Consider the following 13,860-nt stretch of genomic DNA (forward strand, 5'->3'; position numbering starts at 1 on the left):
TTTTCACAGCCATTTGTAAGGCCTCCTCAGAGAGCCATTTTGCTTTTTTGCATTTCTTTTTCTTGGGGATGGTCTTGATCCCTGTCTCCTGTATAATGTCAAAAACCTCCATCCATAGTTCATCAGACACTCTGTCTATCAGATCTAGGCCCTTAAATCTATTTCTTACTTCCACTGTATAGTCATAAGGGATTTGATTTAGGTCATACCTGAATGGTCTAGTGGTTTCCCCCACTTTCTTCAAGTTAAGTCTGAATTAGGCAATAAGGAGTTCATGATCTGAGCCACAGTCAGCTCCCGGTCTTGTTTTTGCTGACTGTATAGAGCTTCTCCATCTTTGGCTGCAAAGAATATAATCAATCTGATTTCAGTGTTGACTATCTGGTGATGTCCACGTGTAGAGTCTCTTGTGTTGTTGGAAGAGGGTGTTTGCTATGACCAGTGTGTTCTGTTGGCAGCACTCTATTAGCCTTTGCCCTGCTTCATTCTGTACTCCAAGGCCAAATTTGCGTGTTGCTCCAGGTGTTTCTGACTTCCTACTTTTGCATTCCAGTCCCCTATAATGAAAAGGACATCTTTTGGGGGTGTTAGTTCTGGAAGGTCTTGTAGGTTTTCATAGAACCATTCAACTTCAATTTTTTCAGCATTACTGGTCAGGCCATAGACTTGGATTACTGTGATATTGAATGGTTTGCCTTGGAAACAAACAAAGATCATTGTGTCGTTTTTGAAATTGTACTGCATTATGGACTCTTTTGTTGACCATGATGGCTACTCCATTTCTTCTGAGGGATTCTTGACCACAGTAGTAGATATAATGGTCATCTGAGTTAAATTCACCCATTCCAGTCCATTTTAGTTCACTGATTCCTAGAATGTCAATGTTCACTCTTGCCATATCCTGTTTGACCACTTCCAATTTGCCTTGATTCATGGACCTAACATTCCAGGTTCCTATGCAATACTGCTCTTTACAGCATCGGACCTTGCTTCCATCACCAGTCCTATCCACAACTGGGCGTTGTTTTTGCTTTGGCTCCATCCCTTCATTCTTTCTGGAGTTATTTCTCCACTGATCTCCAGTAGCATATTGGGCACCTATTGACCTGGGGCATTCATCTTTCAGTGTCCTATCTTTTTGCCTTTTCATACTGTTCATGGGGTTCTCAAGGCAAGAATACTGAAGTGGTTTGCCATTCCTTTCTCCAGTGGACCACATTCTGTCAGACCTCCCCACCATGACCTGTCCGTCTTGAGTGGGCCTACATGTCATGGCTCATAGTTTCATTGAGTTAGACATGGCTGTGATCCATGTGATCAGGTTGATTAGTTTTCTGTGACTGTGATTTTCATTCTGTCTGTCCTCTGACAGATAAGGATAAGAGGCTAATGGAAGCTTCCTGATGGGAGATATTTTCGTATCTGTTCTAAAAAGTACTTTAAACACTAATAAGAATGCCCAATGGGCATCAAGATGAAATGCAATCAGCCACCATCTCATGCAAATTAACTACATTTAGTAAATATTAATATGTATCCTCTTAAAGCATATATTAGTATATGATACAAAACAAAGTAAAAAATACTGTATTATTAGATTAATATTTTAAATAAAATCATTATTTGAAATCTAGATAAATGGTATAGATGATCTTATTTGCAAAGTAGAAATAGAGACACAGATGTAGAGAAGAAATATATGGACACTAAGGGGGTAAATGGGGTGGGATGAATTGTGAGATTGGGATTGACATATATACACCGCATGCATGCGAAGTTGCTTCAGTAATGTCTGATTCTCTGCAACCCTATGGACTGTAGCCCATCAGGCTCCTCTGTCCATGGGATTCTCCAGGCAAGAATACTGGAGTGGGTTGCCATGCCCTCCTCCAGGGGACCTTCCCGACCCAGGTATCGAACCCACATCTCTTGTGTCTGCACTGCAGGCAATTCTTTACCACTAGTACCACCCAGGAAGCCCTAGATATATGCTACTATGTATAAAATAGGTAACTAAGAAGAAGAACCTAGTGCATAGCACAGGGAACTCTACTTGGTGCCCTGTAGTAACCTAGATGGGAAGGAAATTCAAAAACAGGAGTATATAGGGCGATGCTGCTGCTAAGTTGCTTCAGTCGTGCCCGACTCTGTGCGACCCCATAGATGGCAGCCCACCAGGCTCCTCTGTCCCTGGGATTCTCCAGGCAAGAATACTGGAGTGGGTTGCAGCAGAAACTGACACAGCAGTGTACGACAACTATACTCCAATAAAAAAAAATAAAATGACATGAAAAAATAAGATAAAATAAAGTCATATTAGGAAATATACCATGGTGAAATCAGAAGCACATTGGTAAAAGGACATTATTGTACAAATATTTGTGCAGGATTCAAGACAAGATGATACTGTAAGCCAAGTGGAAACTGTTAAGTGCTCCTTGGAAAATTCCTGATCATATATATAATGCATGCTTATTAGAAGGGCTCTCTCCTTGTTTACAGGAAGAGAATGTACCTCCTGAAATACGTTAGAAGAATGAAAAGGTTTAACAAGACACAGACATACATTTTCTGATATAAAAAATAAAAAAAGGAAAAGGAAAGAAATGGGGAATGAAGAACTACATATAAAAATATCAATTCTTTTGGGAAAGGAGCTTATTAAAAAATAAAATTATAGACATTCTAATTTTCCATTTGAATAGAGATATACAAAATTAACCTAAATGCTTTCAGATATTTAAGTTATTAGGAGAAAGTTTATAATTTACAAAAGTTTCTAATTTGCAACAAAATGTCTAATTTACAAAAAGCAGCCATTGTCTCGGCTCTTAAATATGCTAAAGTTTTGAGTTTTACTATATTTCATCTTAAATTGTCTTAATAGGCAAGGCTAGTATTTTTTTTTTAATCACAACTGTCTTTGGATCTTCTAAAAGTGATTTGCAGTATTTTCACTATATTCTTATAAAAACTTGGTAGTGACCTGGATATTATTATTTTAACATGTCTAGTTGCATTGTAATCCTGCAAAAGATGTTTCAGTGATCTAATATTTATACATATCTAAGATGGTCACTGTGTTAAAAGAAACTGTCAAGCATGGCTAGTATTTTTTTAAATACTTTTGTAAATTATAAACTTTCTCCTAATAACTTCAATATCTGAAGGCATTTAGATTAATTTTGTATATCTCTATTTGAATGGTAAATTAGAATGTCTATAATCTTATTTTTCAATAAGCTCCTTTCCCAAGCATCTTAATCTGGAAATGAGGTTAAGAAGTATATTAAGTATATTTTAGATAATTTGCATTCCTTTAAAGTCAGGAAATTAAAGTTATAGAAAATTCTGGGTTTTGCATACTTAAAATATTAAAATAATGTAACACACTTCCTCTTTACTTTTTCAGTATTTTTTCAACTACTATTCCATTCTATCCGTATTGTCCGCACATACCAGGAATTTAGTAAACATCTTTGCACCAGTGACTGAATAGTTCAGTGCCCTATGGACAAGAGGAGGCAAACACTCTCAGTGACTAAGGAAAACAGATATTTTTATAACATTTTGAGGGCAAGTGAACAAACAGTAACGGAAGAACGGGGATAACTGTAAACTCTCCCTTCTGCCCAGGGATCCTGCGTCTCCCCAGGCCGGTCCCTAGTCCCGCTCATCCCTCTCCCGAGGCTGCGGGATCCCCAGCACCACATCTCCCTCCGCGACGACACATCTGTGCTGCTGCTGCTAAGTCGCTTCGGTCGTGTCCGACTCTGTGCGACCCCATAGACGGCGGCCCACCAGGCTCCCTCGTCCCAGGGATTCTCCAGGCAAGAATACTGGAGTGGGTTGCCATCCCGCACAAACCACCCTGCCCATGACAGACATCTCGGCAGCAAGACCTCCGTCCCAGCTCTCGCACCGGCTCCCGCTGCACAACCAGCCCCTTCACATGATCACCTCCTCAGACGCGCGGCGTAGCCGGAAGCGCTTTGCCGCCTCGGACGCCACCACCCCAGGCACTGCCCCAGAGCCACCATGGCTGGCCCTCGGTCTTCCTGAGGGAAAAAGCCGCTCCGTTGCCAAGGACGCCGGAGAGGTGCGCATGCGCCCGTGCAGAGACCAAGAAGGTTCTGGCGCCACCTGCCGGCCACTGAGGGCCGAACAGGACGCTCGGGGTCAATAGGCGGAGGACATGCGCCTGCGCCCCCTCCTGGCCGGGATGCAAAGCCGTTCAATGTACTAGTGCCTCAGCCTCTCTGCTGATGAAGCTGGTGATGCCTTGCTCCGGCCATGCCTGCTTACTTGCCTGGAACATGCCTCATTCTTTGGAGCCACCGCCTGAAGAACAAGAGAGTCATCAGTCTTTTCAGTTCAGTTCAGTCGCTCAATCGTGTCCGACTCTTTGCGACCCCATGAATCACAGCACGCCAGGCCTCCCTGTCCATCACAAACTCCCGGAGTTCACTCAGACTCAAGTCCATCGAGTCAGTGATGCCATCCAGCCATCTCATCCTCTGTCGTCCCCTTCTCCTCCTGCCCCCAATCCCTCCCAGCATCAGAGTCTTTTCCAATGAGTCAACTCTTCGCATGAGGTGGCCAAAGTACTGGAGTTTCAGCTTTAGCATCATTCATTCCAAAGAACTCCCAGGACTGATCTCCTTCAGAATGGACTGGTTGGATCTCCTTGTAATCCAAGGGACTCTCAAGAGTCTTCTCCAACACCACAATTCAAAAGATCAATTCTTCGGCGCTCAGCCTTCTTCACAGTCCAACTCTCACATCCATACATGACCACAGGAAAAACCATAGCCATGACTAGACGGACCTTTGTTGGCAAAGTAACGTCGCTGCTTTTGAATATGCTATCTAGGTTGGACATAACCTTCCTTCCAAGGAGTAAGCGTCTTTTAATTTCATGGCTGCAGTCACCATCTGTAGTGATTTTGGAGTCCAGAAAAATAAAGTCTGCCACTGTTTCCACTGTTTCCCCATCTATTTGCCGTGAAGTGGTGGGACCGGATGCCATGATCTTCGTTTTCTGAACGTTGAGCTTTAAGCCCACTTTTTCACTCTCCACTTTCACTTTCATCAAGAGGCTTTTTAGTTCCTCTTCACTTTCTGCCATAAGGGTGGTGGCATCTGCATATCTGAGGTTATTGAGATTTCTCCTGGCAATCTTGATTCCAGCTTGTGTTTCTTCCAGCCCAGCGTTTCTCATGATGTACTCTGCGTATAAGTTAAATAAGCAGGGTGACAATATACAGCCTTGACGTACTCCTTTTCCTATTTGGAACCAGTCTGTTGTTCCATGTCCAGTTCTAACTGTTGCTTCCTGACCTGCATTCAAATTTCTCAAGAGGTAGGTCAGGTGGTCTGGTATTCCCATCTGTTTCAGAATTTTCCACAGTTTATTGTGATCCACACAGTCAAAGGCTTTGGCATAGTCAATAAAGTAGAAATAGATGTTTTTCTGGAACTCTCTTGCTTTTTCCGTGATCCAGTGGATGTTGGCAATTTGATCTCTGGTTCCTCTGCCTTTTCTAAAACCAGCTTGAACATCTGGAAGTTCACGGTTCACATATTGCTGAAGCCTGACTTGGAGAATTTTGAGCATTACTTTACTAGCATGTGAGATGAGTGCAATTATGTGGTAGTTTGAGCATTCTTTGGCATTGCCTTTCTTTGGGATTGGAATGAAAACTGACCTTTTCCAGTCCTGTGGCCACTGCTGAGTTTTCCAAATCTGCTGGCACATTGAGTGCACCACTTTCACAGCATCATCTTTCAGGATTTGAAATAGCTCCACTGGAATTCCATCACCTCCACTAGCTTTGTTCGTAGTGATGTTTTCTAAGGCCCACTTGACTTCACATTCCAGGATGTCTGGCTCTAGATGAGTGATCACACCATCATGATTATCTGGGTCGTGAAGATCTTTTTTGTACAGTTCTTCTGTGTATTCTTGCCACCTCTTCTTAATATCTTCTGCTTCTGTTAGGTTCATACCATTTCTGTCCTTTATTGAGCCCATCTTTGCAAGAAATATCCCCTTGGTATCTCTCATTTTCTTGAAGAGATCTCTAGTCTTTCCCATTCTGTTGTTTTCCTCTGTTTCTTTGCATTGATCTCCAAGGAAGGCTTTCTTATCTCTTCTTGCTATTCTTTGGAATTCTGCATTCAGATGCTTATATCTTTCCTTTTCTCCTCTGCTTTTCACTTCTCTTCTTTTCACAGCTATTTGTAAGGCCTCCCCAGTCAGCCATTTTGCTTTTTTGCATTTCTTTTCCATGGGGATGGTCTTGATCCCTGTCTCCTGTACAATGTCAAAGTTACAGGAAAATTTGGCCTTGGAATATGGAATGAAGCAGGGCAAAGACTAATAGAGTTTTGCCAAGAAAATGCACTGGTCAAAGCAAACACCCTCTTCCAACAACACAAGAGAAAACTCTACACATGGACATCACCAGATGGTCAACCCCGAAATCAGATTGATTGTATTCTTTGCAGCCAAAGATGGAGAAGCTCTATACAGTCAACAAAAACAAGACCAGGAGCTGACTGTGGCTCAGATCATGAATTCCTTATTACCAAATTCAGACTTAACTTGAAGAAAGTGGGGAAAACCACTAGACCATTCAGGTATGACCTAAATCAAATCCCTTATGACTATACAGTGGAAGTGAGAAATAGATTTAAGGGGCTAGATCTGATAGATAGAGTGCCTGATGAACTATGGACTGAGGTTAATGACATTGTACAGGAGACAGGGATCAAGACCATCCCCATGGAAAAGAAATCCAAAAAAGCAAAATGGCTGTCTGGGGAGGGCTTACAAATAGCTGTGAAAAGAAGAGAAGCGAAAAGAAAAGAGAAAAGGAAAGATATAAACATCAGTCTTTTAGGCCACTGAAAAGTAAAACCTATTCTCTCCCTAGAAAAGAGATGCCCATTTCCACCATCACATTCTTTGCTGGATCGTCAGCCTATTAAGATACATAGTACTGCAACTCTGATTGGAATAAAATCCTCCGTGATTAACTACAATGCAGTCTTGATCATAATCACAAATAACTGAAGCAGAAGATAAAAGTGGAAAACTCTGGACTTGTCTCAATTTGGAAACTGAGAGCCAGAGGTGACTCCAAGAAAGCGATAACTGTCTGAAGCACTGGGACACAGCTGTCATGCCTTGGAGCTTGCCAGGAAGGGGCTCAAACTGTGTTTTTCTCTCATTTCACAATTTCTCTCAAAATACAAAGAAATAAGGAAGAACATTATGCTCATGACCCTCTCTATTCAATTGTATTATTACGTATAAGAAAGTAATCTGCATTCATACCAGCTATAAAATATCTGGAAACAAAATAATAATCATAGATTTTAAATATGATACATCTTGGGAATTCCCTGGCTGTCCAGTGGTTAGGATTTGTCTCTTTCACTGTCGAGGGGCCAAGTTCAATCCCTGGTCAGGGAACTAAGATCCTGCCAGCCAAAAAATATATGTTCACATATAATACATCTTGAATAGCCAAAAAATAGGATGGAAAGTGACCACCCCTCTAGGGAGCCCCCAGCTTCCTCCTTGGGGGTCTTTTCCTCCAGGTGTTTTAACTCCCACAGCAAACCTTGCTCTCAAGAAAGGAACTGGGCAGCCCACTCAGACTGGATCCAGAAGCTGTGATGCTCTGCTATGGAAAATAGACATTGGCCTGCTTCCCTCCTGCTGTGGATGGGTTACCTTATGCCAGGAGAAGGGCTGAGGCCACACGCAGCCCAAGCTGATGACCCGCCTGAGAGACCCAGAGCAAGGGGATGAAAGGTTGTTGTTGAATCACGCAAAGACGCCGGGATTCTTGGCCCCCAGAGGAGAAGAATTTAATCCGGGGCCAGAGACAAGGCTTGATCGCTCAGAGCTTTTGTGTAATAAAGTTTTATTAAAGTATAAAGGAGATAGAGAAAGCTTCTGACATAGGCATCAGAAGGGGGCAGAAAGAGTACCCCCCTGCTAGTCTTCAGCTGGATGTTATATAGTCATTGCTGGTGCTGCTGCTAAGTCACTTCAGTCGTGTCCAACTCTGTGCGACCCCATAGACGGCAGCCCACCAGGCTCCCCCGTCCCTAGGGTTCTCCAGGCAAGAACACTGGAGTGGGTTGCCATTTCCTTCTCCAATGCAGAAAAGTGAAAAGTGAAAGTGAAGTCGCTCAGTCATGTCCGACTCTTAGCGACCCCATGGACTGCAGTCCACCAGGCTCCTCCATCCATGAGATTTTCCAGTCACTGCTGCTGCTGCTGCTGCTGCTGCTGCGAAGTCGCTTCAGTCGTGTCCGACTCTGTGCGACCCCATATACGGCAGCCCAACGGGCTCCCATCCCCGGGATTCTCCAGGCAAGAATACTGGAGTGGGTTGCCATTTCCTTCTCCAATGCATGAAAGTGAAAAGGGAAAGTGAAGTCGCTCAGGTGTGTCCGACTCTTAGCGACCCCACGGACTGCAGCCCACCAGGCTCCTCCATCCATGGGATTTTCCAGTCACTGCTGCTGCTGCTGCTGCTGTGAAGTTGCTCAGTTGTGTCCAACTCTTTGTGACCCCATGGACTGCAGCCCACCACGCTCCTCAGTCCATGGGATTTTCCAGGCAAGAGTACTGGAGTGGGGTGCCATTGCCTTCTCCAGTCACTGCTGCTGCTAAGTCGCTTCAGTAGTGTCCAACTCTGTGCGACCCCATAGACAGCAGCCCACCAGGCTCCTCCATCCCTGGGATTCTCCAGGCAAGAACACTGGAGTGGGTTGCCATTTCCTTCTCCAATGCATGAAAGTGAAAAGTGAAAGTGAAGTCGCTCAGTCGTGTCCAACTCTTTGCGACCCCATGGACTGCAGCCCACCACGCTCCTCCATCCATGGGATTTTCCAGTCACTAGCAGTCTGTTAATGAAAAAAAGGAATGTCTTAAAACTCAGAATGGCACCAGGCCCCTCACCCATAAGATGCATTTTAGGATAATCTTGACACCAAATGGTTCATCCTGGGCCATAAAATGATTAACTTGAATCTTGAAGAAGGGCAGACCACCATACAAATAGTTTTGTTTACATAGATTAGGGGAACAATATCTGAGTATAACATACTGGTTTGTCAAGTATGAGCCAAGTTCCTCTTCTGAGCCAAGAGCAACCGACTTGAAGACAGAGTTTGGGGTAAATGCATAGTACATTAGCATAGCTTAAGACAAGCATTTCCATAAGAGAAAGGCATTGGTTGTCTCTAGGTTTGAGAATAGTTAACTTCAGGTGAAACCAGGTGTCATTAAGGCAACACAGTATTTTAAGAGAAACCTCCTTTTAAATTTGTATAGAGAAGGAAAAAATATCTCTACTTTGTTTCCTCCTGCCGCTTAAGAGAGACAAAAATGTCTGACACTTGCAGGCTATTTCCTCCCTTTGGAGACCCCTGGCCTTCCTGCCTGTTACCCTCTCAGAGACTAGCACAGGGTACCTATATGAAGCCCGGGACTGGCCTGTCTGGGTTATGTGTCTACCCATCAGGCCATCACTGTTGCTGCCCCGGACCGTGTACCTATTGTCACAGCCAGATTCTGAGATCCTGGCTTCAGTGGGATGGAGTGACATGGACAAGATGACAAGACTTCACGGGGGAGAGGACAAGACTCCACCCACAACACCCACAGCCATACCTTGTCCAGGAGAACTGGGCGGCATCAGCAGAGGTGTGTGTTGAAAGGAGGCAACGGGGTGCCAGGCTTTGGGGGACTTACAAGTGGATTCTTTGCCTGCAGTGCTGAGACGGAGCAGGACCGTAGGCCCCCCCACCCCACCCCACGTCCTCTGCCTGCCTTTGCCTGTGGAAAACTTCAGTCAAAGGATAAGTTTAATCAGAGACGTGAGAAATGCGGACACAAAGGAAAACAGTCAAAGGAGACTAAATAATAATAATGTAGTCATTAGACATAGTCAAGGACCTTTAGTTCTTTCTCAAGGGCTGTAGATAATATTCTGAGCCATATCCTGTGACCCATCTTATAGATACCAAAACACCAGATGGAGGAATTAGCTACATGATGACCAGACTGTACCCAGGACATGAGCTGCCACAATTCTTAGAATGGACCACGAAGAAATCGGAACAAGTGCACCCCGGAACTGCAGATTAACTGTACCTAAAACAATCAAGATGATGCTGGTCAGACCGCTGACGACCAATTTGAAGATGACTGTTAAAGATGACTGTGCTGTTCCTGCCTGTAACACGCCCCCCACCCCCCAACCCCCGCCCCGGCAACTCTGTCTGTAAAGCCTGTTTGTCAGGGGCAGAGAGCGGGCCTTTGGACAGATGTCTGCCACCCTTGCCCAGGGCTGTTGCTCTGAAATAAAACAAACTTTCCTTTCCACCAACCTGACCTGTTTATTGCCTTTTGAGTGGTGAGCAACCAGACCCACGAATTCCTTTCAGTAACAATACAAGACAGAGGCCAGCAGAGGGAGGTGTAGTGATTGGCTTGGATTTTATGGCATCCTGCCCAAGTAGACAAGACTTGGGAAGCCCCATGTCTTCCCAGCTGGGACCAGTTCTGTGGGTGGCAACCTGGGGTGAGTGGCAAGGGAGGGAAGAGTGACAGAAGGTGTCTTCCCTTGTCTCTAGCACTGCTTAGCCGGGCCAGACTGCCTGGGGCAATTGGGTGGGTAGGCTGAGAGCCCCAGATCCCACAGTTCTCCCACTCTGTCCGATCCCCACTGATACTTTCCCCAGAGAGAGGCATTTTCTGGTTCCCTGCTCACCATCTCAGTGGCTTGGCATTCTGCAAAGTCTCTAGGAAATATCTGAGATAGATTTGTGAAACCCTTTAAAAAGAGCACCCAGGATACCAAGCAGTGAGATTATGAAGTTACGTACCCATCACAATATTTTATACCCATCAAAATAGCAAATGTCAAGAGGAGGAGAAAATCACGTTTGGCTAGGATGTTGGGAAATGAAAACTCTGCTGCTTTGCGTGCTCGTGTCCAGAGGGGTCATTCTATGCAGCCACGGGCATGTGTAACAAATCTAAGTGTGTACATGTGCCCCTGACCTGGCATCTAGGGAGCAGGTAATGTGCATCGGCCAGGTTGCTGGAGAACATTCAGTTCCGTCAGGCAAATGGGAAGGGTGAAACTCAGAAGGTTTGTGAAGTATAGGTAGATAAGACATATGAGACAGATCCAGAGAACGCACTGAATATAGATGAAAAGGGATGGAGGGCCCAGAAGATGCTCAGTACCCCTGCCCCACTCAGTTTTCATGAGGCACAGACCGTAAAACATTAGGCACATAATAGTCATGATCTGGATACAGCTCTTATTCGGTGACAACCATTCTGCCCTAAGGGTCCTCTGCTGCAGAAAGCCCAGGGCTATTGATCAGACTAAATGTTGAGTTACACCTGTAGCCAGACCTACTCATCCTTTGTCCTTTGACTCTCAAAGTGTGAGTGTTTGCCCTCAGTCACCTTCTGTCTGCTGGGACCCTGGCTCAAACCTCAACTGTTGTGCTAATAATTCACCTTCGTTGGAAAAGGCTAATATCAGAGAGAGTAAGAAGGAAAAGACAGGTGAGGACCACATACCAAGATTCAGGTGGTACATACCTCCCAGCCTCTTGTATGGCATCCTAGGTCTGCATGTGAACCCACTGCATCTCTCCCACCCACCTGGCCTTCTCGCTGAGTGCTGATTGACTTATTAGTCTGTGTGATTCAGGCATCTAATTTGGCCTCTGAGCCTTTCTATTTTGTGAACGCTGGCTCAGCCTGTTCGGTGCTGTGCTTGGAGGCATCCAAGACATAAAGGCTCACATGACGGACATGGATTAAGATATTCACCAGTGTGGTTGGTTGTAGGGTGAGGGTTCTGGAGTGACCTATTGTTCATCACTAAGGTGAACAGATAAAATGCAGTGGATGAGTAACAGCAATCAAAAGCAATAAGCAGCAATGAACTTGACTGTTTAGTTTTCCTACTGGGACCCTCAGTAAAGAATACTTTTTACAATGCAACCTACATCTGTCGATCTATTTTTTATTAGTATTTTTTAACACTTTATTTATTATTTTTGGCTGCACTGGGTCTTTAATGCTGCATTCAGGCCTTCTCTAGTTGCAGCAAGCAGGAGTGACTCTTCAGTTGCGGTGTGAGGGCTTCTTGTCTCGGTGGCTTCTCTGGTTTCAGAGCACTGGCTCTAGGCAGCAGCGGGCTTCAGTAGTTGTTGTGCATGGGCTTAGTTGCCCGGTGGCTTGTGAAGTCTTCCTGGACTAAGAATTGAACTCATGCCCCCTGCATTGGCAGGTGGATTCTTAACCATTGGACCATCAGGGAAGTCTAATCAAACTATTTTTGGAAAAAAATTCATGAATAATGTGTATGTGCTCAGTCACTAAGTCGTGTCTGACTCTGTGATCCCATGGACCATACCATGCCAGGCTCCTCTGTCCATGAGATTTCCCAGGCAAGAATACTACAGTGGGTTGCCGTGCCCTCCTCCAGGGGATCTTCCGCACCCAGGGATTGAACCTGGGTCTCCTGTGGCTCCCGCAATAGTACGTAGATTCTTTACAACTGAACCACCTGGGAAGCTCCCATGAAACAATATTTACTCTGATGATGTTTGAGGCACACTGATATTGTCTTATATATTGCATTCATTTCCTGTATATGGTGATTATGCCCTGGCAGAATTGATCTCACCAGCTACTACTGGGACCCAACCTATTATGTATAAAACATTGAGTCCAATTTTTACATATTATCAATAAGGATGGCCTCTCATCATGCCTTTGGGTGAGAACAGTGGGAAACAGAACAAGATTTATAGCATAATGCCACTTAGGAAAGCAAAAATCACACACATACACACACACACACACACACACAAGGATACACAATGGTTAAGGATATAAATCAAACACATAAAGGCAGTCCCATTGGGGAAATGAAAAAAGGAAACTCCTGAAGGATCTGGATGTTCAAGTGTTATGGTCTAAGAATGATGGGCTAGGCTCTGAATCTCAGTTCAACAAAATGAAAAGATGAGGGTGCATCATTTACAGGAGAAGTTTGAGAATCACATGAATAGCCAGGAAATATATCAGAGTTTGAAAATGCTGCATTTAGATTCTTGAAATGTAAATAAACGATCAGTTCATGAGGTCAGAGACGAAATATCACCCAGAATAAAGCTTGAAGAGAGAAGGAAGGGTCCCCTCACCATGCACGAGTTGATACCAGGTGGAAAGGAGATAGTCAGCTTGGAGGCTGGCAAAGAGGAGCGTCTGAGAGGCCTGGCTGGACAGCGTACCCTCGGCACACTTCAGGGGAGGGGCCCAGGATGGGGGGATACCATTATTCCAGGGAGGGGTTCTCTGTTGAGTGTACAGCCCTTGCCTCATTGCTTTCTTGCCCAGAGCCTCTGCTGCTCAGGAGGATGCCCTGCCCCCAGCTCTTGGTTACAGCTCTTTTGGACAAGGTTGGACCCCTAGCCCCAGAATGACCTACTCAGGCCATCTGCTTCCTTTACATCAAGCAACCTCACTTTTCTGGACTAAGGAGATTCTCTCTCAGGAGCCTGAACTAGGAAGGGGGCAATCACTGCCATGGGGGTGAAACTGCAGCAGAAGGTCTCAAATCTGAACAAGAGAGATGGCTGGGTCTCAAGCAAGCAGTTACAGAGAACAAAATCTGGGGCCTGTCAGGGAAGAAGTGGTGGAAACAGATCCTAAAGGTGTGGCTGGGTTATTTACCAGGACAACACAGGGCTGGGATTATCAACTTAAATCCTACAAGGGCCAGGCAGGCAACATGGTGG

General features: G+C 44.8%; 1 protein-coding gene across 2 annotated transcripts in view; it reads right to left on the reverse strand.

The window, feature by feature from the left end:
* The window catches only part of C2H2orf76 (chromosome 2 C2orf76 homolog), a 154,089-nt gene extending 149,996 nt beyond the window's left edge, over nucleotides 1-4,093 (reverse strand). Inside the window, exon 1 of one of the 2 annotated variants that reach the window (XM_070768857.1) lies at nucleotides 3,961-4,093. The gene's annotated coding sequence lies outside the window, so the exon portion shown is untranslated. The remainder of the gene's footprint in view (nucleotides 1-3,960) is intronic. The other variant, XM_070768892.1, reaches the window with a different exon arrangement.
* Nucleotides 4,094-13,860: the final 9,767 nt, after the last annotated feature.

Source organism: Bos indicus, chromosome 2 (genome assembly GCF_029378745.1).
Source record: "Bos indicus isolate NIAB-ARS_2022 breed Sahiwal x Tharparkar chromosome 2, NIAB-ARS_B.indTharparkar_mat_pri_1.0, whole genome shotgun sequence".
In the NCBI taxonomy this organism is placed as follows: domain Eukaryota; kingdom Metazoa; phylum Chordata; class Mammalia; order Artiodactyla; family Bovidae; genus Bos; species Bos indicus.